Source organism: Mus caroli, unplaced genomic scaffold, assembly GCF_978045245.1.
Source record: "Mus caroli unplaced genomic scaffold, Mus_caroli_1 scaffold_3, whole genome shotgun sequence".
NCBI lineage: Eukaryota > Metazoa > Chordata > Mammalia > Rodentia > Muridae > Mus > Mus caroli.
The window spans coordinates 127096033-127121180 of record NW_028227258.1 but is presented as its reverse complement, the minus strand read 5'-3'; the positions used below and the strand labels follow the sequence as shown (position 1 = coordinate 127121180).

At 44.1% G+C, this 25148-nt stretch overlaps 1 long non-coding RNA gene across 1 annotated transcript; it reads right to left on the bottom strand.

Moving 5' to 3' along the window:
* Positions 1-1111: 1111 nt before the first annotated feature.
* On the bottom strand, positions 1112-24074 carry LOC110290595 (uncharacterized). The gene is made up of 6 exons (XR_015046637.1): positions 23761-24074; positions 19387-19462; positions 18267-18378; positions 2128-2254; positions 1718-1761; positions 1112-1299 (listed from the first exon to the last, which is right to left on the bottom strand). It is a non-coding gene; the product is annotated as an uncharacterized LOC110290595 (long non-coding RNA).
* Between the last annotated feature and the right edge of the window lie 1074 nt (positions 24075-25148).

Genomic DNA, 25148 nt, shown 5'->3' with positions numbered 1-25148 from the left:
CTTACATGGACAATACTCAGGGCACGTGTGGGAGAATGGGAGGAGAAAATGTGAGAGCTAAGGAAGGGGCAGAGTGTTCCGCATCACTGACTTCTGCACACTACCTAGCCTGTGTTCTTAGACTCTACAGCTCTGATCAACTGCACATGCCTGTGTGTCATATCCGCTCATGGAGCATGAGCGCATCACCAAGTCCCCACCCTTCCTTTGGATCATGGCCAGGTAACTCTTGGGGGAGAAGGTCATAAGCCATAACTCTCCGAGGATCTATTGGAAGTTGATGGGTGTTGGGGATGTGGAGAGAGACTTTCTTCAGTGGTATAGCCTCTGGTCAACCACCCAGGTTCCTGTAGAGAATTCCTCATTCACGCTCCTGCAAGCAACCGTCATTACATTCATCGGGGTGGACACAGACACATACACACACATACAGACACTCACACACACACACACACTTACACACATATACACACACACACATATACACACACACATACACACTCACACACAGATACTCACATACACACACATATGCACACACAGACACATACACACACATATGCACATATAGACACACACACTCACACACACATACACACACACAAAGAGGAGGGAGATCAGCTCAAGTGGGGAGGGGACAAGAAAGCTGGTTAATTTGATCAACGTACAGCATGTGTGTCTGAAAATGTCATAACAAGCCCATTGTCATGTATAGTGAATATATGCCAATAGAAAAAAAAAGTTAAACTCTCGGATGCAGTATCTGGGCCAATCGTGTTCCTCCCCCCCCCCCCCCCCCCCGTTGGCACTTAGCATTTTCTGCCCCTTTGTTATTTATTCTGTAACTGGATATTCCTCAAAGCAGAGGATGTGCAGACTCCTCCCGTGTGTAACCCCCAGGCCCTTGTTCATGTCAAGTTCTCCATAAACAATTATGGTTCAACAAGTTCCTCAAGGCTGTGACCCCAACCACCTGCCAACTCTCCACCATGATGGATGTGACATTCTGTCACTGTTGAGGCACTGAAGTTGGGGACATACCCTGAGGGGCTGGTTAGTTCCTCTGGGGATATCTACCACCAGGTGAATCAGAGATTTGACTCTTGGGAAATTTAGCAGGAAAATGAGTTTCGTTTCTGAGGCAGACACAGAAACATTGAAAGCTTAGGCTAGAGCCTCCCCAACATGCCTTGAAATGTACTGCATGTTTTGCACTGGGAAATGGTCTCACTCACAGAAGTGTTGCCCTTTGAAGTCAGATGAAGGGGAAGCTGTCTTTAAATGCTGCACCACTTCTTCCTAATCAAGGGAAAGGTAGTTTTAGACACCAGAGACTTGATCCCAATGCTTTCTCTGTTGGCAGCGTTGTGTTGAATCCTGTTTTGTCTTTCAGGTGTAGGAATAAATTTTTTAAATTTCCTTTTGTGAGTGTTCTAATCCATTTCAATAAAGCCTCCGGCTCCGGCTCGGGCTTCCCATTTTATGCTTGACCCGCCCATGCACTGGCCTTCAACAATTCGCTAGGTCTTCCCCAGTACAGGTCTCCTACTTTATGTAAACCTCCGAAGTGTGGGCCACCTACTATGTGCTAGGCTTGTGTTTGGAGTAGGAGAGCAATGTAACTGGAATGTGTCTCCTGCTTTTCTTATGAAATCTGCCCACATGGTCTTAAGACATGCCCTTCAGCTCCTTAAGGTGACCAAGGGAGTTTACCTACCCTTTGTATTCTAATGTTTCAAAGCCAGAAGGGTGAGTCATTTGCTAAAAAGAAAAAAAATGCCTCTTGTTAGTACCACAAATAAAGGAGATTAGGAAACCAAGTGAGCTTTCCATACATTCTTCTGTTGAACATAGCTCAGGGGAATAAGACTTAAGACTCCTTCCACCCTCCTCCTCCTTTTCCACAGGGAACAGATGGCAGTAGGGCCAAATGATTCTACCTCACATTCCCGCATGGCAGCTTCTCCCTTCTCCTTTACCTTGAACCCCCAGTCTCTCCAAACCCCACACAATAATAAGCATCAAAGGCAAGGAGCAAATACGGAGAGAGCCTAGGTTTCCGTTTCATGCAGCTATGTCTCAGGCTCAGGATCCTGGTCCTAGGGCATGTCACCTTTGCACACTCACAAATGTGGGAGCCACTGGCACTGGAAAGGTAGTCCTAATCCCAGTGCGCTGTGACCCTGAGTGATGAGTCCAGTCCATTCCCAGTGATCTTGGGCCATCATTTCGTTCTTGAGCTTCAACCTATCAGCTGTAAGAAGGAAACAAATGGCACCTACGTCACACCGCTGTGAGGATGGATATGTGTTCTGCAGAAGAGCAAAGTTAGCTCACAACAGGGACCACAGTGCCCCCCACCCCCACAGAAGTCATAATCTCAACAGCGAGGATGACAGTTATAACAAATCTGTGTCCTGTCATAGTCCTGGGTCCTGTCTGCTTATATTTGAATAATTTCTGGTTAGGTCTATTTAGGTTTGAAGAACCAAATTTCCTTTAGTCGTGATGTCAACATTTTGTAGAGCACTCCAAAGGTGTTCTAAGAACAATAGAAGTCATGGCTCACTAACCCCAGAGCTGCCATCAGCTCCATTTTACAGGGAGGGCAACTGAGTGGAGGGATGGTAGGTGGTTTGTTTCAAAGCACACAACTAACAGGATGGCTGGCTGTAGGCCCACACATTGACTTTCAGCTGACAAGAGCAACCCAACTCTATCATTGCAGAATGCTCTTGGCACTGGGTTTCTTCTGACCAGCCAACAGCTATCAGATATCATTTGAGTTTCCAAATATCAGCAGCACTAAGGGAATCACAAAATAATCTTCTAAATATCACTCCCCAGAAAGAGCAGACGTTGTCACCATTGAAGACCAAGGCGTCTTGAGAAGCCCAGGAGCTTTCTCCCCTAGCTCCCATGTTGGACTAAGAGGGAGTACTGCTGTTTGCATTAGCCAGAGATGGATTGTGAACTATTATCTTGCCTTGTTATCTGAGCTGCTAATGGTTGAACTGCTCTTCAGATAAAGGTCTCCGCTAGATCGCCAGAGCACTAATTAATCAGTTGTTAAAACAGTAGTTGATAAAGACAAGCTTACTTAGAGTCCGAATTGCCTGCAATCAGAGATAACCAGCTGAGTCCATTTCGGCAGTGAGATAGGGACAGGTGGGGGGTGGGGGGCTGGGGGGGGGAACAGGAGGGGGGGCTGTTGGGTCATCAGAGCAAGCAGCACACTCAGGAAATATGTGCTTCCCAAGACAGTGAAGGCAACATCCAAGTTGGAGAAATAAACATATAATTATTTCTTTTACCTGTGTTGGCAAAATGAATATCAAACAACACACAGACATACACACACATGCATAGACACACACACACACACAGACACAGAGAGGCACAGATACACACACACACAGATCCAAACACACAGAAACTCACACACATACAAATTCAAACACACAGAGACACACACATAGACTCACACACAAAAAGATTCATACACACAGACACACAGACTCTCACACAGAGACATACACACATACACAGACACACACATACTCTCACACACAGACACACAGGCTTACACAGACACATTCACACACAGACTTACACACAGAGACACACACACAGACAGACACATACGAACTCACACATACACACTCTCAAAGACTCACACACACATACTGGGTTTCATGGTGTCATTTGCATATGCATGGTCACTGTCCTTGCTCACATTCACCTCTCTCCTTTTCACCACCCTTTCCTTTCCACAAATGTCCCCTCTCTGCTTTCATGTTAGATTTTGACTCTGTGTCTGAAACCAAGTATGGAAGACTTTGTCTTTTGTCTCCCTCACTTTCTCCTCCCCTCCCTTGGGTCACTCTTCTCTCTTCATCTTGTTCCGCTTCTATCCTCTCTCTCTCTCTCTCTCTCTCTCTCTCTCTCTCTCTCTCTCTCTCTCTGTTAAGTATCATTTAAAAACCAACCAACCAACCAACAAACAAAGCCCAACATGATATCTTAGTGTTCCTATTGCTGTGAAGAAACACCATGACCACAGCTACTTTTGTAAAGGGAAGCATTTAGTTAGGGCTGGCTTACAGTTCAGAAGTTTAGTCCATTGACATACCAGAGTGAAGCATGGTGACATGCAGGCAGACATGGTGCTGGAGAGGAGCTGAGAGGTCTACATCTGGATCAGCAGGCAGCAGGAAGAGAGAGTGACACTGGCCTGGCCTGAGCTTCTGAAACCTCAAACCCCACCTTCCCCTGTGACACACTTCCTCTAACAAGACCATACCTCCAATAATGCCCCTCCCTAAATCTGAAGGAGGCTGTCTAGGCTGTGCCCCCAGTGTGGAAACCTGGAGGCATGATCTGATGCATAGGTCACAGAGGGGTGCTGCTTACTGGCTTGCTTCCCATGGCTTACTCAGCCTGCTTTCTTGTAGAGCTGAGGACTAGCAGCCCAGGGAAGGCCTGGCTTGAGCTTCTAAAACTTCAAAGCCCACCCGCAGTGACCCATTTCCTCCAACAAGGCCACATTTACTTCAACAAGAGCACACCTCCAATAACGCCACTCCCTGTGAGCCTTTGGGGGTCATTTTTGTTCAAACCACCATACATGAGATACTTGACTTTTTGAGTCTGACCTACTTCATTTATCTCTAGTCTCATCCATTTCCTGCAAATGACATGATGCTGTCCTTTTAATGGCCAAGCAAATTTCACTGGGTATACAACCACCATTTCTGTATACCCTTGTGTGTAAGCTAACTCTATTATCTTGGCTATTATGACTCGTATAGCAATACATATGTATGTATAAGCATCTTTATGTTAAATTAGTGTCCTTTGGGTATATACCCAGGAGGGTATAGCAGGGTCAAATAGTAACTCTATTTTTAGTTTCATGAGGGACCTTTATACCTATTTAAAGATCATGATTTCTGAAAAATATTTTGTAAGAGAAATCACTTGAGAAAAAATGGACACATGGGTAGGTATGAAAACAAACATCCCTGAAAATCATTTTAGGGGGACTTGCAAGCATGGAGTTGGCTTGTTAGCAGGTTTCCTGGGCCATACAGGAGGGGAAAACTTTCCGGCATGGAGGAAGGCCGGTCTCTCTAAGATGGAAATCTGGGCAGAGGCAGGCAGGACACGAAGTATCTCTTTATGGAGCTTATCAAGGAAAAACAAACACAGAAAATCTTATTTTGAAACTTAAGTTCTGTGGTGTGAGAAAAAAAAATTTTTTTCCTCATAGGAACCCTTTAAACTAGTAAATTATAACTTGTAAGATAAATGTGGACTTCCGGAAAGGTTAGCACAGCTCCACACCATATCATCTTGAGTTCACTTGCTTTCATCCCCTGAGCACAGAGAGACAGAAAGTCCCACGGCTTTGGAGCCTAACAACTCACTGGAGAACGGCAATTACCGTGAAGCTCAGCAGCACATGCTAACGGGAGCCAGTGGCCTCTCTCTGCCCGCTTCCACAGTAAGCTTAACTCTTACGTTATGACAATTCTTCATGGTTGTTCCCGCCACATTGCGCACGGGCAGCCACTACACCACAGCCTCAGATGAGCAAGGGAGATTCTCCCCAACGTCTCACAGCTCTGAGTCCCATCTTGATTTGCTGTGAGCCACTGGCCGTTCTTCCTCGACTGCTCGAGCTTCTCAAACACTTGAGGGAAATGTTTTCTTAATAGATTCAGTTCATAGGTCCTAGCCATTTATGAGTTAAATAGCAGGAGAATACCATTTGCCCAGTGAAACCACAGACACAAGTCACAACTGCCTCCATTCCTATTGGACGCTTTTCTTTGTACTCCTGAGTTTTTGCTGATGGTGCTCAACAATAAGAGACCACTGAGACCAGACCTTCGTGAGCTGTCCTGAGCTCGATGTCAACTCCTTACTCCCGTGAATCTGCTTAAATAAAGGCCTAGGCTCTTGGCCTCCATTCTCAGGGAGTGAGACTCCCCGCTTGTTGGGAGTTGGATATGAGCACTCTTGTGTGTCTGCTCACACCCAACAAAATGTATTCTTTCTTTTTTATTTTAACTTCTATCTAAGTGTTGAATTCATAAAAGTAAAGAAAGCCAAGTGCATATTTTATGTCAGCATACAGGGGGAGAAAGGATTTAGAAAGGTCTTACGGATAACAAAAGCCTTTTGTTGCTCTCCAGCCTAAATATTAGCCTAATGCCACCGAGGCCTGTGGTAAGGTAGAAAGCTAAGATGGGGTGAGATAAGATAAGGGGAGGTGGTAACATCAATGAGTAGCAGTGCTCGAGGACACAAGGTGAGCCGCTGCAAAGCTGTATGTATGATTCTGAAGAGAAACTGTGAATTTAACCCTGACAACCAATGGCCCACGCTACTCTGGTCTCTGCCATGGAAATTCAATAATGCCACAATCTCTAGTCAGGCATGGTCTGCACAGGCTGCCTGAGGTGGCGCTGCAGGTGCTCGTGCAGCCTGCGTCATGATCCGTTCTCACTGGGAAGCCCAGCACACCCCCTGTTCTGAGGGGAAAAAATCCTCCAGATTCTATGGCCAGTTGGGAGCTCTCTTCTCTTCTAGCCTGAAACTTCAGTAATGAACTCAGTCACACTTTTGATCAAGGGATACATGTGCCCAAGATTCTGTTAATGGCTTCTTTCCTGAGCCCCATGGAGGAGTATAGGATGGAACACTTTCCAAAAGGACACAAATCTTTATTATTATCATCATCATCATTATTACTATTATTATTACTATTATTACTATTTTAATTGGATATTTTATTTAGTTACATTTCAAATGTTATCCCATTTCCCAGTTTCCCCTCTGAAAACTTCCTTTCCCATTCCTCCTTACCCTGCTTCTATGAGGGTGCTCCCCCACCCACCCACCTACCCACTCCCACCTCATGGCCCTAACATTCCTCTATACTGGGGCATCAAGCCTTCACAGGACCAAGGGCCTCCCCTCCCACTGATGCCAGATAAGGCCCCATCAGCTCCTTCAGTTCTTCTCCTAACTCCTCCATTAAGGTTCCTGTGCTCAGTCTGATGGTTGGCTGAGAGCATCCACATCTGTATTGGTCAGGATCTGGCAGAGCTTCTCAGGAGACAGCTGTATCAGGCTCCTGTGAGTAAGCACTTCTTGGCATCAGCAATAGTGTCTGGGTTTGGTGTCTGCATGTGGGATGGATCCCCAGGTGGGGCAGTCTCTGGATGGCCTTCCCTTCAGTCTCTGCTCCATTCTTTGTCCCTGTATTTCCTTTAGACAGGAGCAATTCTGGGTTAAAATTTTGGAGATGGGTGACTGGCTCCATCCCTCAACTGGGAGGCCATGCCTAACCTCTGGATATGGTCTTGATAGGTTCTTCCTCCCCATTGTGGAGTATTTCAGCTAATGTCATCCCTGTAGGGTCCTAGGAGGCTCTTGCTTTCCTGGCATCTGGGACTTTATGGTTGCTACCCCCAGCTTCCCATCCCCCATTGCTACATACCTTTGTTCAATTTCCTGACCCTCTGTACAACTCCTCCCATACCTGATTCTGATTCTTTTTTCCCCCTCCACTTCTTCTCTTCCTCCCAAGTCCCTCCCACCCTCCACTTCCCTTGATTATTTTGTTCCCCCTTCTAAGTAGGACTGAAGCATCCACTCTTTGGTCTTCCTACCTCTTGAGCTTCATGTAGTTCGTGAGTTGTATCCTGAGTATTCCACGCTCTTTGCCTAACATCCACTTATCAGTGAGTACATATCATGTGTGTACTTTTTTTTTTTTTTTTTTTTTTGAGACAGGTTGAGACAGGGTTTCTCTGTATAGCCCTGGCTGTCCTGGAACTCACTTTGTAGACCAGGCTGGCCTCGAACTCAGAAATCCGCCTGCCTCTGCCCTGCCAAGTGCTGGGATTAAAGGCAAGTGCCACCACTGCCCGGCATATGTGTACTTTTGTGACTGAGTTGCCTTACTCAGGATGATATTTTCTAGTTCCATCCATTTGTCTATGAATTTCATGAAGTCATTGCTTTTAATGGCTGAGTAGTACTCCATTGTGTAAATGTACTACATTTTCTGTATCTATTCCTCTGTTGAGGGACTTCTGGGTTCTTTCCAGCTTCTGGCTATTATAAATAAGGCTGCTATGAACGTAGTGGAGCATGTGTCCTTATTACATGTTGGAGCATCTTCTGGGTATATGCCCAGGAGTGATATAGCTGGGTCTTCAGGTAGAACTATTTCCAGGTTTTGCAGAAACAGCCAGACTGATTTCCAGAGTGGTTGTACCAGCTTGTAAATCCACCAGCAATGGAGGAATGTTCCTCTTTCTCCGCATCCTAATCAGCATCTGCTGTCACCTGAGCTTATGATCTTAGCCATTCTGACTGTGTGAGGTGGAATCTCAGGGTCGCTTTGATTTGCATTTCCCTGATGACTAAGGATGATGAACTTTTCTTTAGGTGCTTCTTGGCCATTTAATTTTCCTCAATTGAGAATCTGTTTAGCTCTGATCCCCATTTTTTAATAGGGTTATTTGGTTCTCTGGAGTCTAACTTCTTGAGTTCTTTGTATATATTGGATACTAGCCTTCTATCAGATATAGGATTGGTAAAGATCTTTTCCCAATCTGTTGGCTGCCATTTTGTCCTACTGACAGTGTCCTTTGCCATTCTGAAGAAGGGCACAAATCTTAAATCTGTCCTATTTTTTTCTTTTATGATGTTGCTGATTGAGGACACAGTAATTCAGTGCTGGAGATCTTGGGCTGGGCTCCACCAGGCTCTCAGTCCTTAAATACAGCCCAGAATCTGGCAAGGATGTAAAAAAGACCGTTGGTGTCTCTCTCATGGGCTGCTATAACAAAATACCCCAGGACAATCAATTTAATGATGGAATAAGCTGCTCATAGTTCTTCTAAAGTCTGAAGTCAAGGTGTTAGAAGATGTAGTGTCCAAGAGGGATCATTTTTATTGTGTCTTCACAGCAGGAAAGGGTCAACAGCTGTTTGTTTGTTGAGACAAGGTTTTATGTAGTCCAGGCTGGCTTCAAACTTGCTGTGTAGCCAAGAATGACCTTGAACCTGTGATACCTCTGCTGGCCCCACCCCAGGCACTGGTATCACACCTCTGCTCCTTATGTCCCCCAGTTTATGTGGCAGATGTTCTACTGACTGAGCTCAGCCTCAGTTCCTCTTTGAGACACTTTCACACGGTGCAAGACTTAGCCACCTCCTGAAGGCCCTACCTTTCTTCTACAGCCTTAGGCTTCCCATCCCACAAGGATCCTAACCTTCCTTGCCTAAGACAAGTGCCGTCAAAATTGTCTTTGCAATGTGTCTTCTCACCCTGCCTCCAGGGATGGAGGATGCTCATCTACTGGTCTAGTATGCTACTCTCTCAGTACTGAAGACCTTTCATCTTTAGTCAACTTTAGAGAGCTAGGTCTGGATAAGCCATCTTTCCCTTTTCTTTCCCTTCGGTAGACTAGAGAGAAAGAAGGCTTCCTCAGCTCAGTGGGCTAATAGCTATGACAGTTCTTACACTTCCTATGAGTCGAGGGCCAATATTCACTGAGGCAACAGTTGCTCAGCTTTCTCTCAGAAGAAGCCTTGCTACTCACTGAGTAACAGCAATCATGTACATTGTTACCTTTATTTCAGAGGAGAAATCAGACATATGGAGAAGCCAGGGACCTTGTCTGAGCTTATACAACTTAAATTTACCAGAGTTAGGTAAATTTCCTGGCAGAACTGACTCTACAGGACATGCTCAGTGTTGGGCTGCCCAGGTGGGTCAGATCACATTGGCAAGCATAGCTCCTGTATTAGGGTTAATATTTTTGCTTTTCAGAATTAAGGATACTTGAGAATGGGGAGGCTCGTGCTGTGTGCAAGGCTCAGAGCCCAGAGGCTTCCAATTCTCCTGGGTGTCCCTGCAGGTTCCGAGGACACGGGAGGCTCAGGACTGCTTTGGATGTTAGTTAAGGCAGAATGGTTAAAAAATACTCAGACATCCATTCTGTTGAACCTCACAGGTCTCAGAGTGCACCTCTTTCCCCTCATCTTATTGGAGAGGATTACTGTAATTAGCTTTCATCTTCATTTCAGAAATGCACACAAATAGAGAAGACTGCCTTGAGGCAAACTGTGTGAGTATCCAGTTACAGTCTGCTCTGATGATTTCAACAGCATTCACGTCTATGAGGGACAGGATGTGTGACTGCACTGTATTTACAAAGTTAACGCTTAGGGTAAATGCTTTCTGTATCCATTCATGATTCTCTCCACACACTGCCCCATTCCAGAAGTGAAACTGGTGAATTTCCTTGTTTTGTTTGTTTGTTTGTTTGCTTTTTTAGCTGAAATGAATACTTGGAAGACAAATGTATGCATGGTATGGAAGGATGTGTTCTGTTCTCAGGAGTAAGCATCTTTGACATTTTAAAAATATGTTAACTCTGATGCTGGTGAGGATGTGGAGAAAGAGGAACACTCCTCCATTGTTGGTGGGATTGCAAGCTTGCACAACCACTCTGGAAAGCAGTCTGGCGGTTCCTCAGAAAATTGGACATAGTACTACCGGAGGATCCAGCAATACCTCTCCTGGGCATATATCCAGAAGATGTCCCAACCGGTAAGAAGGACACATGCTCCACTATGTTCATAGCAGCCTAATTTATAATAGCCAGAAGCTGGAAAGAACCCAGATGTCCCTCAACAGAGGAATGGATACAGAAAATATGGTACATTTACACAATGGAGTACTACTCAGCTATTAAAAAGAATGAATTTATGAAATTCCTAGCCAAATGGATGGACCTGGAGGGCATCATCTTGAGTGAGGTAACACAATCACAAAGGAACTCACACAATATGTATTCACTGATAAGTGGATATTAGCCCAAAACTTAGGATACCCAAGATATAAGATACAATTTGCTAAACGCATGAAACTCAAGAAGAATGAAGACCAAAGTGTGGACACTGTGCCCCTTCTTAGAATTGGGAACAAAACACCCATGGAAGGAGTTACAGAGACAAAGTTTGGAGCTGTGATGAAAGGATGGACCATCTAGAGACTGCCATATCCAGGGATCCATCCCATAATCAGCTTCCAAACGCTGACACCATTGCATACACTAGCAAGATTTTGCTGAAAGGACCCAGATATAGCTCTCTCTTGTGAAACTATGCCGGGGTCAAACAAACACAGGAGTGGATGCTCACTGTCAGCTGTTGGATGGATCACAGGGCTCCCAAGGGAGAAGCTAGAGAAAGTACCCAAGGAGCTAAAGGGATCTGCAACCCTATAGTTGGAACAACATGATGAACTAACCAGTACCCCAGAGCTCTTGTCTCTAGCTGCATATGTATCGAAAGATGGCCTAGTCGGCCATCACTGGAAAGAGAGGCCCATTGGACTTGCAAACTTTATATGCCCCAATACGGGGGAATGCCAGGGCCAAAAGAATGGGAATGGGTGGGTAGGGAAGTGGCGGGGGGTAGGGGAGACTTTTGGGATAGCATTGGAAATGTAATTGAGGAAAATGCGTAATAAAAAAATATGTTAACTCTTTGAGAATTTTATGCAACATATTTTGATCCTATCCATGCCCACTCCTCTCCGTGCAGTCACTGACTATAAAACTTCAACTGCTGCCTCCAAGGCGAAGCAGCTTTGCTTTAGCTTGCCCTTCTAGACTTGCCTTTCTGCGTTCTAGAAAACGACTGTTTCTATTTTATTTTATTTTTTATTAAATTTTAAAATAGATTCTTTGCTCATACATTATATCCCAACTACCATTTCCCTTCCTCCCTTCCTTCCTCTCCCCTCCCCTTTAACCCTCCTCTCACCTCCACTCCTTCTCTCCTTCCCTTCAGAACCTGGTAGGCCTCCCAGGGATCTCACCCAAGCGTAGCATTTCAAGTTACACTAAGCCAGGAGTCTCCCTTGGTATTAAGTTGAACAAGGCAACCCTGTAGGATGACAAAGGTCCCAAACACGGGCGAAAAAGCCAAGAGATAGCTCCTGCTCTCATTGTTAGGAATCCCACAAAAAGACCAAGCTACACAACTACATCATATAAACAGAGGGCCTAGGTCAGACCCATGCAGACTCCCTGATTGTTCAGTCTCTGTGAACCCCTGTGAGCCCAGGTTGGTTGATTCTGTGGGTTTTCTTGTGTTGTCTTTGGCATCTCTAGCTCCCCACCCCAAAGGATTCCTTGAGTTCTGCATAATGTTTGACTGTGGGTCTCTGCATCTGCTTCCATCAGTTACTGGGTGGAGCCTCTCTGATGACCATTATCCTAGGTTCCTGTCTACAAATATAACAGAGTATCATTAGGAATCATTGACTTTTTTTTTTTTAGCCAGTTGTGTTTGGTTCTTTCCTAGGTTTCTGGGCTACCCAGCCGGTTTTGTGGCTGGATTGATGTCTCAATCTCTCCACTGGAAGTTTTTCCTGGTTATATGTAGGGTTATGGCTCTTGCTCCACCACAGGACTCCGGCTCTGGGGAGGCAGGACATGGGAAGTTGACTGTGCTTACCATTGCTGCTTGGTGTTGGACAATGGGAAAGCCAAGGGACACAGCTCCTGGGGTAGGGGGTAGGGAAGTGCAGTCTGAGCCTGAGCTGGCTGGGGGTCCCTGGGCCTGCAATGAGGCAGGAGCCATCTGGTTCTCAGGTGCAGCTGGGAAACTCGGAAGAGCTGAGAACGGAGTGGGGGCCCACAGGGCAGATCTGGCCCATGGGTGGGAGTGGGGTGGTGGGGTGAGAGGGGTAAAGGGGAGTAAAAGGGAGAGCTCCAGCTGGTCCAGTGGGGATGAGTCCTTGGCTTGGCTTGAGTTTGACTTGGTGGTGGCCGTGGCTGGGAGCACAGAGAAACCTTCTATGGGAGATTAGACAGAAGCTCTATAGGTGAAGGCCTTCTCCATGACTCCCCATGGTGGATCACAATGAAAAGAGACAGTCCATGGTTTTAAAGCATTTATTGTCATGGCAGAAAGTGGATGAGTAAAGCCATACCCCACTTCTCCGGGTGGGCCTGAGGTTAAATACCTCTTGCAGGGAAGAATGTCTGGGAAGGAAAGCTTGTTGGCTAAGCCTTCCAGACCTTTAGGTACCTCATTAAAATGGAGATCTGTCTTTAACTTATGTGACCATAGGTCACATTCTCTACACGTGGAGGAGATTGGGGTGTTGCCCTTATGTGATTGATGACCACAAATCTATGGAGGGCTGTGGCTAGTGACAGGGGCCTGGTGCCCTGGAACAGGCAAAATGCCTACTGTACCTTAGGGGACTCTGGGGCTTCAAGCCTTAACTCAGCTGGGGACCAAGTTACCTTTCACAGTCCCACAGTTATAGGAGATGCACTTTTGAGGCTCCTTATCCTCCATTGCTAGGAATCTTAGCACTTGCTAATTAGGTTTCTGGGAGATTCCATTGCACTAGGTTTCTAGCTTGTCTCCAAGATGCTCCCCAACTCCATTGTCTCTCCCAGTATCTAACCCTCCCTCACTCCTCCACTGGATCCCACCTGTTCCTGTCCCCATCCGCCCCCACTCTACCTATTTCCCCTTCCCAGGGAGATCCATGTGTCCCACCTTGAGCCCTCCTTGTTACTTAGCCTCTCTAGGTCTGTGGGCTGTAGCATGATCATCCTTTACTTTACAGCTATTATTCACTTATAAGTGAGTACATACCATGTTTGTACTCCTGGGTCTAGGTTACCTCATTCAGGATGATTTTTTTTCTCTAGTTCTATCCCTTTACCTGAAAAATTTTATTTTTAAAATAATGTTACTTGTTTAAATAGCTGAATAATACTCCATTGTGTAAACACACTACATTTTCTTTATCCACTCTTAGGTTGAAGGACATCTAGGACATTATTTCCAGAGTCTGGCTATTCTGAATAAAGCTGTTAAGAACATAGTTGAGCAAGTGTCTTTGAGGTATGGTGGAACATCCTTTGGGTGCATGCCCAGCAGTGGTAGAGCTGTATCTCAAAGAAGATTGATTCCCATTTTCTGAAAAACCACCATATTGTTTTCCAAAGTGGCTGTACAAGTTTGCAGTCCCACAAGCAATGGAGGAGTGTTCCCCTGGCTCCACATTCTCACCAGCCTGAGCTGTCACTTGTATTTTTGATCTTAGCTATTCTGTCAGGTGTAAGAAGGAATCTCAGAGTCATTTTGATTTGTATTTCCCTGTTGGATGAGGATGTTGAACACTCATTAAGTGTTTCTGAGCCATTAGAGATTCCTCCTCCTGATAATTACTTGTTCAGGTATGTACCCCATCTTTTAATTAGATTACTTGGTTTGTTGACATGTAGATTCTAGAGTCCTGTATATATTTTGGACATTAGTCTCTGTCCAGTGTGGAGTTGGTGAACATCTTTTCCCATTCTGTAGGCTGCTGTTCTGTCCTATTGACTCTGTCCTTTGCCTTACAGGAGCTTTTCAGGTTCACAAGGTCTCATCTATTAATTGCCCGACTTAGTGCCTGATTCATTGCTGTTCTGTTCAGGAAGTTGTCACCCATGGCAAGGCAATTTTGAACATATTTCAATCACATCGATACCCACTCCTCTCCACATCATTATTGACTTATAAAATGTCAACTGCTACACGCAAGTGATGAGTTGCTTTAATGTGCCCATTTGTAGACAGCAGCATCTATTTTAGAAAATGTATTGACCAACCATTTCCATTTTTAAAAGAAGGGTTCTGTGTCCATAGTCTGAGGAATAATTGTCTTTCTCTTGTTAATTTCATAAGGGCTATTCTGAGGATTAGCTGTCTGTGTCTCCTCTGAAATTGAATGTGGATGTCTCATCGAGGTGATGGTCTGTGCTGGGCTTGTTCTTGTAGATTTTGTGAGGAGATTTGCCTGTGCAGAAGAGGGTAGGACAGCATCCTAGTGAGGTGGGGGACAGCGGCTGTCTGTGGACCAGGAAGTGAGCCTTTGCTGGACCCTGAATCTACAAAGCCTTCTCTTTAGATGTCTGGACTCTAAAACAATGACATAATTTATTTCCAATATTTCTGCATTGCATCCCTTTGTTAACACAGCACAAGTAATACAGGGTCTGTGATCTGTATAAAACTGGCCCTCTTTTTGGTACCCATGTTTAGTAAACACCTTAAAATGCTGGTCCACGTTAACTTTTATATTCGTCTGTATTAAGAATCAATTTTATATGTCAGCATTTTCAGTCTTTCTATAACTTTTGGACATCAGATGTCATATTCGCACTTCACAGTGGACTTCTATAATAAATTATAGAGCTGGAGAGATGACTCGGCAGTTAAAAGCACTCTTTGTTCTTCCAGGAACCCTGCTTCTGTCTGGAGCACCCACACAATGGCTGCTAAGATTCTGTAACTCTAGTTCTAGTGGCTCTGACACCTTCTTCTGGCCCCTGAGGGCACTGCACACACATGATGAACAGACAAACATGCAAGGAAAACACCCATGCACACAAACAATAAAATGGCAAAAACATTGCGTAAAACAAGCATGTACTATGTACTTAGTTACCAAATTGTATAGAACTGGGTTGTATGTAGTAAATTTTTCTTTTACCTGATAGGTTGAAAGTGTGAAAGAAAGACATCAGAGTTCAACTAAGGAGTGGAGAAGACACTGGGGAAAGTAGGTGCAGTGGACTGAGCGAAGAAAGATCAGAACAAGGGGCTCAAATGACAAGACAGGTGGTAACATTTGGAAAGAAAGCAGGGGCAAAGGGATTTAAGAAGTCAAGAGACGCCCTCTTCCTCCTCCCTTCAGCAGGATTCTTCCTCTCTGTACAGCCATGAATGACCTTGAACTTGTCTTTGCCTAGCTTCTCCTCCTGAGTTCTAGGATTATGTGCCTATATCACTGCAAGGGCCAATCTTGATTGCCAGCCTGACTACATTTAGAGTCAACGATCCAAGCCACCAGCCATGGCTCTGAAGGATTTCCTTGACAAGATCATTTAAGATATGAAGATCTACTGTACTGGACCACACTTTACTGTGGCAGCTCCCCCCACCCCATCCATAAAAGGACATGGAGGAAGAAAGCTTATTCTTATGTATAATTTGTTAATATTTTACATTATAACAACAAATATGTATCATTTATACTTGTATATACATCATCTAATATAGAAATGTATATAGTTATATAATGTGAATATATGTATATTTTTATACAATCAATTCTATTCCTTTACAATTCTGTTCCTTTACAATTCTGTTCCCTGACTAATGCAGCCACCATGTACAGTCTTACAGGGCGCTGAGATGCCAAGGTTTTGTGCACGTTTTGCAAACACTTCCCCAAGTTTAGTATTTCTGAGTAAGAACATTTTGGTGCACAGAAAAGTGGCCTGGAACTTGCTGTTGAAAATCAGAAGAAAACGTTATGCTTTTCATTCCTTCATCGTCCTCTGGACCTCACTGGCCTCGTCTTCATTATGAAGTGCACATCACAAACTGGAGATTTCGTATAAAACCCCTTTGTAAAGGACTTTTAGAATAGATGCTGATACAGAAAACATAGGACAAGAAACCACCCGTATGACTCACTCCACTCTTTAAAAGTTAGAACTAATTTAGCGTTTCATCACTCCAACAATGGGTTTGGATTTTTCCAACAGTATCCCGTCCTATATATAAAGCACAGAGAAATGTCGCATTTCTGAGTTTGGTGAAGAGATCCTGCGTATATGACTTTAGACTAGACTTGACGTCAAAGCTTTCTTGCCCTTTCACAAAAAGGAACTCTATTCTACTCCTCCAGATCTCGCTCTTCCTTCCCTCCCCCCCCAAGCCCCCCATCCCCGTGTCTACTCTTCTACTGGAGCTTAGCCAACCCAAGTATAAAAATTTCTCCATTTTCTGGGATTCAGTGTTTATGCAATTGACTCTTTCAATGTTGTGTAATCCAAGATCCTGTTTCACTCTGCACATGCCAGTGTGTCTATTTCATACCAAGAACTACCTTTGGTGTATGACTCGCCTCAGAGCTATTTCCAGCTTCTTTGTTTTGTCTTGTATTTCTATTGTGGTCCCGATCACCAGCAATGTGATGAGCTCACTACTTACTGGGGGCTTTGCTTCCTTTGTTTTTCTGATAATGCTAATTAATCCAACGTTGGGAAAAAAATCCATGAGTTCCAGCTCATACATGTCAGACTACAGGTGCTTCCCTCCTCCCAACCTGGCTTCAAATTAAAGAGGAAACTATAAGGAGAGCAGCGAGCCGGGGGGGGGGGGGGCTGCAGAAAGCTCCTACAGAGGTTGTGCTTCAGGGAGTATCCAAACCTGGCAAAGCCAGAGGTAACACTGAAGGGAGAAAGTTTTGATTCGCCCAAAATACTGCTTCTTGCAAGTTGCTTAATGATTGTGTAGGTTCAGGAGATATTATTTAGGCTTGAGTGCGAGAGATCATCACTTTCCCAATGCAGATGGCAAAGATGTCTGTCTGAGATGTGAGGACCAATCCTTCTCCTTCCTGTCCGAATGTCTCATGGTTCTCAGCCACAGGCAGGTAGGTATTCCTTAGAGTTCCAGTTTAGAGACAGAGTCTTAAAGCCTGAAGTCGGTAGTAGCTGTGGGCTGTGATGATGTTCATTCATCCTCTTCCACTAATCAAGGCTACTTGATGGACTTGGCCATTACACTCCATCAACATTTGACAACCTGTCAAATGTTTGATTTACCCTGTATCTATATTCATACCACATTTTCTCAGGTACACACATTTTCTCAGAAGGCAGGGTGATCTTTGTTCCAATAGATGATACTTTAAAATTTATTTCTCCTCTTTAAAATCAAGAAGTTCTAGAGCTAAGTTTGCATTTCGTTCTTTAGTTGGTTTTACGGAATAGAACAACAAAACAAAACTTCCTAGAGTTTCAGAACTGTTCCATATATAACTCCAGTACATGTAGGCATAGTGACTCATATCTATAATCTCAGCACTTTGGAGTCTGAGACAGGAGGATTGCCTTGAATATGAGGTTAACTTAGGATGTCAAGTGAGACCATACCTCAAAACACAATCAATCCAAACAATAACAAAAAATACTAATTACTACTCTCGGTATTCTTTGATTTGTACAGAATTGTCTGCCTTACATATAAATTTAAAAAAATGTTAACATTAGGCTAGAATGTTTATCCCAATATGGAACATAAAATGTGACTGTGATGTGATTTCTCATTCAGCCATCACTTGGGCATCTTGTTTTAATCACGTACCTGTCAGAATGCCGGGTGCTGGTCAGAAGGCTGAGGCTGCAGCTAGGTCAGTCAGCACCTTCCCTCCCCATCTCTGTGTGGCCAGTGGTTTCTTTTCTTTCTCCTAAATAAACTGGGTGAGGGGGATCTGTATAAATATGACCCACCCCCCACTCAGCAGAGACTGATTAGAAATGCACACTGCAAATAATTCCACACTTCTCTTAAAGGCTGTGCTTTTTTTTTTTTTTTTTTTTTTTTTTTGGTTTTTCAAGACAGGGTTTCTCTATATAGCCCTAGAACTCACTTTGTAAACCAGGCTGGCCTCGAACTCAGAAATCCTCCTGCCTCTGCCTTCCGAGTGCTGGGACTAAAGGCATGTGCCACCACGCCTCGAAAGGCTGTGCTTTTAAGTTTAAAAATTAACTTTGAAATTCAATTCATTTCAATAAAAGGTGAGAAACTTGGTTAAGTCCCCACCCTCTGTAAAGTTCAATTGAAGTGATAAGTATCAGTATAAAGTATACAAGAACATTTCAACTGATCGATTTGTTTTGCTTTTGAATGGATCCATCAGAAATACCAAATTTCTTTAGGAAAAGATCTCTGTGTTTTGGCCTTCCCCATTCTCAACTGAATCTTCATTAATAGATTAAACCAGGAGGGTTTGTCATAAGACAAAAGGCAGGAAGTCAAGTAAGCTTGGCAATAGTTTCTTCTTTAAAATGTAGCGTTATGGAATTTAATTTTCTATAAGGTAAGGTTTATGTTTGGGGATGGCGTTTACGAGTAGCAGTCACCTTAATCTAGCCTTTCCGTTATCAAACACTGATTCTCCTTTACTTCTAAGCTTCCTTAGGTCAGATGTTGGCAAGGTAAACCATCAAGTTCACATCACTCAAAAGACACCAAGTAAATTAAGCTACTCACAATACGGAATTCTACAATGGGAAGTCTTGTTTGTAAAAGTTGACTGCAGATGCAAGGGCTGTTGGTCTCTCCCGCAGTGGCCTTTCTTGTCACACACTATAGGATTGGTAAGAATACCTGCCCTTCTCTGCATGAAGTCCATCTGTAATCATTAATATTAATTGGCAATTTGACATGATCGAAAACGGCCTAGGAATGTGGGCACACTTACCTAGATTAGATTGGTTTGAGCTGAAAAGACCCATGTTGTCTGTGTATGGCACCGTTCCACAGGGTCGGGTCCTGTACTGAATAAAAGACAGAGAACAATCCCTACTTTCTGTTTCTCGACATCGGATGCAGTGTGACCAGCTTCCCCACACTCCTGCTGCTGGGACCCCCTACCTACCATGACGTACAGTACCCTCAAACTCTGAGCCACAGTTAATATTTCCTTCCTAAGTTGCTTTGGTTGGTCCTTTGGGAGCTCTGTTGAAGCCCATTAAGGGAATCATTGCCTCCTTGTCAAAGAAGAGAAATACCTTCAGCCCTGAATGCAGACCCAGCATTTACACCCACTCCAAAGATCAGAACAGAAACAGTCCTGAAATTCTTCTTCTTTCTTCTTTCTTAAATTCTCAACTTACATCAAGCAGCATTGCATAGCAGTTCCATAAAGTTTTCTAGGCATCTACTTTCGTTTAATATAGTACTTGCATTGTTAATTAATTTATTTCCTGTGTATGAGTGTTTTGCCTGCATGTAACATGTGCAGTGCATGCATGTCTGGTGCCTGCCTGCAGAATGTAGAAGAGGCTGCCCAGTCTCTGCAGCCCTCGTTACAGCTGGTTTTGCTTCCCCCACATGAGTCCTGGGAATCCAAGTCTGGGTCCTCTGGTATTGCAGCCAGTGCTCTTAGCTGCTGAGCCATCTCTCCAGCCCCGAGTGCTTAGTTTTTAAGGAGTAGAGGCTGACCTTACATAAATGTTTTCAGTTTAAGAATCAGTCCTCTCAGGCATAGAAATATTTCTGTAGAATGCTGACTAAACTTTCACAGAGGAAGGCAACATTAACAATCTTATCAGAGACAAGATGACGCTTCCGTTAAGTTTCCTTGTGACACAGAAACAGAGCATTGGCTGATGCCCTCATGTGATACTTAATTAGATACAAATTGCAGGTAGGATATATGAACTTTCTGGAACTAAAAGGATACTTTTCCTCTGCCGGGTAATGGATTCTTGGGACACCTTTCCCTTTCTTTTGTGACGTTTTCTATTCAGCTTGAGCAAAGTTCAGAAGTAAAATTAGCTCCCAACAGGAGGAATTCATTCAGAAGGAAAACACATTTGATTTTCAATGATTCTGTCCACTCCTATTTGTCACTAGCTTAGAATGGAGGTAGGACAACATTTAGTGTATTACATTGTAATTTTTTCTACTGCAATGATCTTTGAGCACAAGAAAGTTCATGAAACTCTTCCTCTGACCGTCTTCATTCATAGAAACGCATGCTTCGAAAGCTTTGATCCCAAGGACTATTCAATATGGACGACTTTCAGTGCAAAAATAAAAATATAAATAAAAAAGACAGGGCACAAAATCAAGCCCAACACATTTATAGAGATGCGAAAGAGGAGTGTCAGAAGCCTGTTCACCAGCATGTTAACTGTAATTGTGACGGTGACAGATATGGACACTAATTTTTCTCACTCTTTCTGTAGTTACCAGATTTTATATATAAAATGAACAGATGTGATTTTATGATATTGGGAGGCTTCATGGAAGACAAACAGCATGAGTCACATTTTCAAGTCATGTTGAAAGTTTTCTCCCAGTTCCCTGGGGCTCATTTAAGCCTGTGCGGGTGCAGCAGCTCCACTGCCTTAGCAGGTGTCTGGGAGCTGGGCTGGAGAGGAGGTGGCTGGTGTGGGAAGAAGACAAGGAGGATGATGAGAAGAGTCTGAGAGCAGGAGGTGGGGAGCTCTGGTTTGAGGATGAGACCCGTTTATTCCAGTTTAGGCCCTAAACACTCCCACCATGGATTTTTTTTTTTCCATTTTTAGGCAAGATCTCATATAACCCAGGCTTGCCTCAAGCTTGTTAAGTAATCAATGAAGAACTTGAATTTCCGATCAGTGCTGGAATTACAGGCTTGTGTCACTACATCTGGATTCTGCAGCGATAACCATTGAACCCAGGGCTTTGTGTAACGTCATGGAATTATTCATTCTGCCAACCGTGCTACTCCCCTGGCAGTATGCTACAGCAGACGGCTTACCACTTTTGGTAACTGGCTCATGAACTTTTCTATATCCCAACAAATAAAATGAGCTCCCTCTTCAAGTGTCAGCAGAGCTGTGACAACTGACCTGTATTATGCTTTTGATTTTCTGGTAGTAAGTACGAGGTAACAGGTTCTTGCCCTGTGTGAGTTTCTGTCTTGTCCTTCTTTGAGGGTGAATACTGACTTGGAAGTGTAAGCCAAATAAGCCCTTTCCTCCCCACCTTGCTTTTTGGTCATGGTGTTTTGTAGCAATAGAAACTCTAAGACACTGGTTGAGGTCAGTTCTTAAGGTCACTTCAGTTTATAGCGAGTCTTTTACATAACTCCATCTTGATGTAGTATTTGTCACCCCTGGGAGCACTAGAGGTGTGTCCCATGGGTGCAGAGGATAGGAGCCAGCAGTAACTGTCAACTTCCACACTAGACAGATTCTTACTGGCTCACAACCAACCTAGAAAACAATGGCCTGCTCATTTTCAGTGTTCACAGTGATGGATGACATCAAATATGACTCTACCATTGCTTCTGTAAACCAAAGACGGGTCTCCTTAACAGAATCTTGGCCACGAAAAGTTTAAGTTTAATATGGACAATTTTTATTTTTTCTTAGGATGATTGAAAAATACTACTTACAGACCCCATATCTTCTAAGGTGGAATAAAAATGTAATACAAGTAGTGATGATATTTAGATATCTCATTCATTGGTTAATTTCAGGACAGGATTAAAGAACTGAGCCAAGTCCACAGTTTGCCACAAACCTCTCGCTAGCCTATTACAACCCTCGTCATTCCACGTCCTATGGAACTGAGGATAACTGAGCTGAGGAATTGCCATCGACAGTCCACACTCCCACCAGGCTCCTGCAACGTTAAGACCTTTGAAGCCTGTGCTTTGACAGCCATTCAGATTTGTAACCTTTGAAGAAAGTCAGCAACTGTGTTTTTCCTTTCCATCTCCTCTGAACATACACACATATGTATGTGCATTCAAGAGAAATTAATGAACAAAGAGAGCCAAAAACCTGTGTAGGAACTAACGTTGACCTGAGTCTTTTTCTAGAGGGATCAGGTTATGCACAGGTTAGGACTCTGAGTGGTAAAGAATCCCTTCCACCTCCCATCTCTTTCCCTACGCTGAAACATGTAACACTTTGGCCATAAATACATGCTTCTTCAAATTCCAGAGGTGCGGCACTGTGCAACCTGAAGAGACTCTATGTTTCTTGAGAGCTGTGAGGAATGCAGCTCCATTCGATCAGTAAAACTATTGAAAGCGATATTTAAAACAAAGGATGGGTCAGTAAAATTATTGAAAGTGATATTTAAAACAAAGAGCTGGGAAGTGAACAAAGCCGAGGTTGCGTGATCTGTAAGGTTGGTGAGGAGTGTGTATTCACACCGCAATTTCCCATGTCCCTTCACTCTGCACAGGAAGGCCCAGCTGTAGACTGAGCCAGCAGGCCATTCTCGAGGCTTTGATTCCCAGCCTTGTGACACCATTCAGCTGATGGTGATGGCATGTGTCACTCATGTTTACCCTTTTCACACAAGCCCTCAGAAGAAACACCACTTTGTTTTTGGAGACAGACGGTTAGTCTGGCGGAAGTAGACTCAAGTTTTGGCAAAGATTTGCGGCAAGATAGAATGAAAAGCTGCCAAAATGGTATTAGGAGAAGAAAGAAGGTACGACCTCCTGGAGTCAGATCCTAAGCACACCTACCTCAGGTTCAACAAGCCAGGGAAAAGGAATACTTTCCATTGTATTCTGCCTTAGTCTTTCTTTGCTTCAGGGACCATTGTATTAGCACCAAAAAAGCTTGTAATTGCGTCTTCATGAGACCCTTATAAATGAACATGAAATGAGCTTTGAAAAGCACTGTAGTTCAAATGACTGTAAATAGATCTTCCCCTAGCCCCAGCAGCCACTGGGGTTCTGCACACACACTGTGTTCTGTGTCTCCATGGTCTCACCCCAAGGCTCTGTGCACCGCTCTCCAGTTCTGCACTCTTGGAATCAGGGTGTACCCCGGATTTAGGTTTCCAAAGTCTGTGATGCTGGTTGGTTCTCCCTCCTCTCCCTGCTAAGCTGATGGCTGAACTGAAACTCAGATCACCATGGGCATCCTGATGTCTGCCAACCAGAGATGCATCAGGTGACCCACGATAGGGCTTGGTGGCATTCTCATACCCCCTTCTAAAAAGTTCCAGGGTGGTTGCAATGTCCCACAGGCCATTGGAGGGAGAGGCTGGGCTCAGCCAAGCCAGTTTATACATATCTACCATTCACCCTTCTTGATTTTTGGGTGTTTGTGAATACCTGAAAAAGTAGACGTGGTGGACCAAGCAACATGAAGTGCAGCTCTCTTCTCCTGGTGTGTCGAAGGCATGGCTGCCTCTCTGTCGTTCCTTATGTTGCCATGAAACCCCAAACAGAACCTCCGACATGTGTCTCTTTCTAAACAGTTTACTCTGACCACAAGGGCATGTGTGAGGAAGGGGTTGCCAATGCCACCTGCCTGCAGAGGGAAAGGGTGATCATGTTACAACTTAATCCACCGAGGAGACACAGTGTGCCCAAGGCAGTGGTTTCTGTTTGACAGAAACTATAGTTAGAGCCACAAAAACTACCTGTTAAACTCCTCCACCCTCCTTTTTAGAGTACGGAATTAAGCACTCTGAGTAGTTTAAACTCAGTATGCTAATAGCTCTGTTTAGTGCCCACCCTTCAGATTGCCTGTATGCACAATGTTAGGATGGTTTCTCTTTGCAGATAAGGCCAAGAGGCAGAGGGATAACATTGTTTATTTGAGACTCTTAATCTGAAGAGGGATGGCCTGCAGGGACAATGTCATTTCCCTGAAGACCTCAGTCTGGTGACTAAGCCAGCTTGGGTTTCTTTTGCGGCAGTAGTGGGAAGAAGTGCGTGAGCTCCTGCTGTATCCTTCCCTTCTCTCCATCCTTCCCTTCTCTCCATCCTTCCCTTCTCAGTTCTTCCTCCCTTTGGTTGCAGGATGAGCTTGACTTATAGGGAGTAGCCTAGATCCCAAGCACATGTCTCTATATTCCTACCTAGATACCAAACAACTCCATAGGTCCCTCCAACTGTCCCCTGCTTTCTGCCATGCTTATTTTTTCTAGCCTTGTGGTCTTAGGTCTGGGTCTTATCTGAGCAGTCCTCTTTTATTCCTGCTAGGTCCCCTCTCTCCCAGCCCAACCCCTGACACAGCATGGGATCAAGGTGGATTTAGGGGACCCCACAGACAAGGCTCTGACTACGTAAGACAGCACAGCCTGGCCTAGGAGGCCCTCGCTTGTGGTTATTACAGAATTTGATAATTCAGTTGGCTTATGAACTTAAATGGAAATAGCAGCATTTGAAGTTTCACTGGAGAACCTGACTTTTCCTCTATCTTTAATAAAACAAAGCAGTCATACTCCCAGCATCAGTGACACTGACACCAGCAGTATTGTCACATTCCGAAGCACCTGTTGGAGACATCTGAAAGCCCTTTCCCTCCCTCACACTTGCGTGTGACCAAGCTCTTACCATTTAGTCTATTAACAAAGTAGCATGTACGTTACCATGTAAACGTTTGATTTAGAATATTTCAGTAATAAAACTAATATAAAATACATTTTATAGTAAAAAACTTTTTAAGTTTTTAACTTGTATTTAAAAGCATTTTTTTTTTTCTGAGCTAGGTT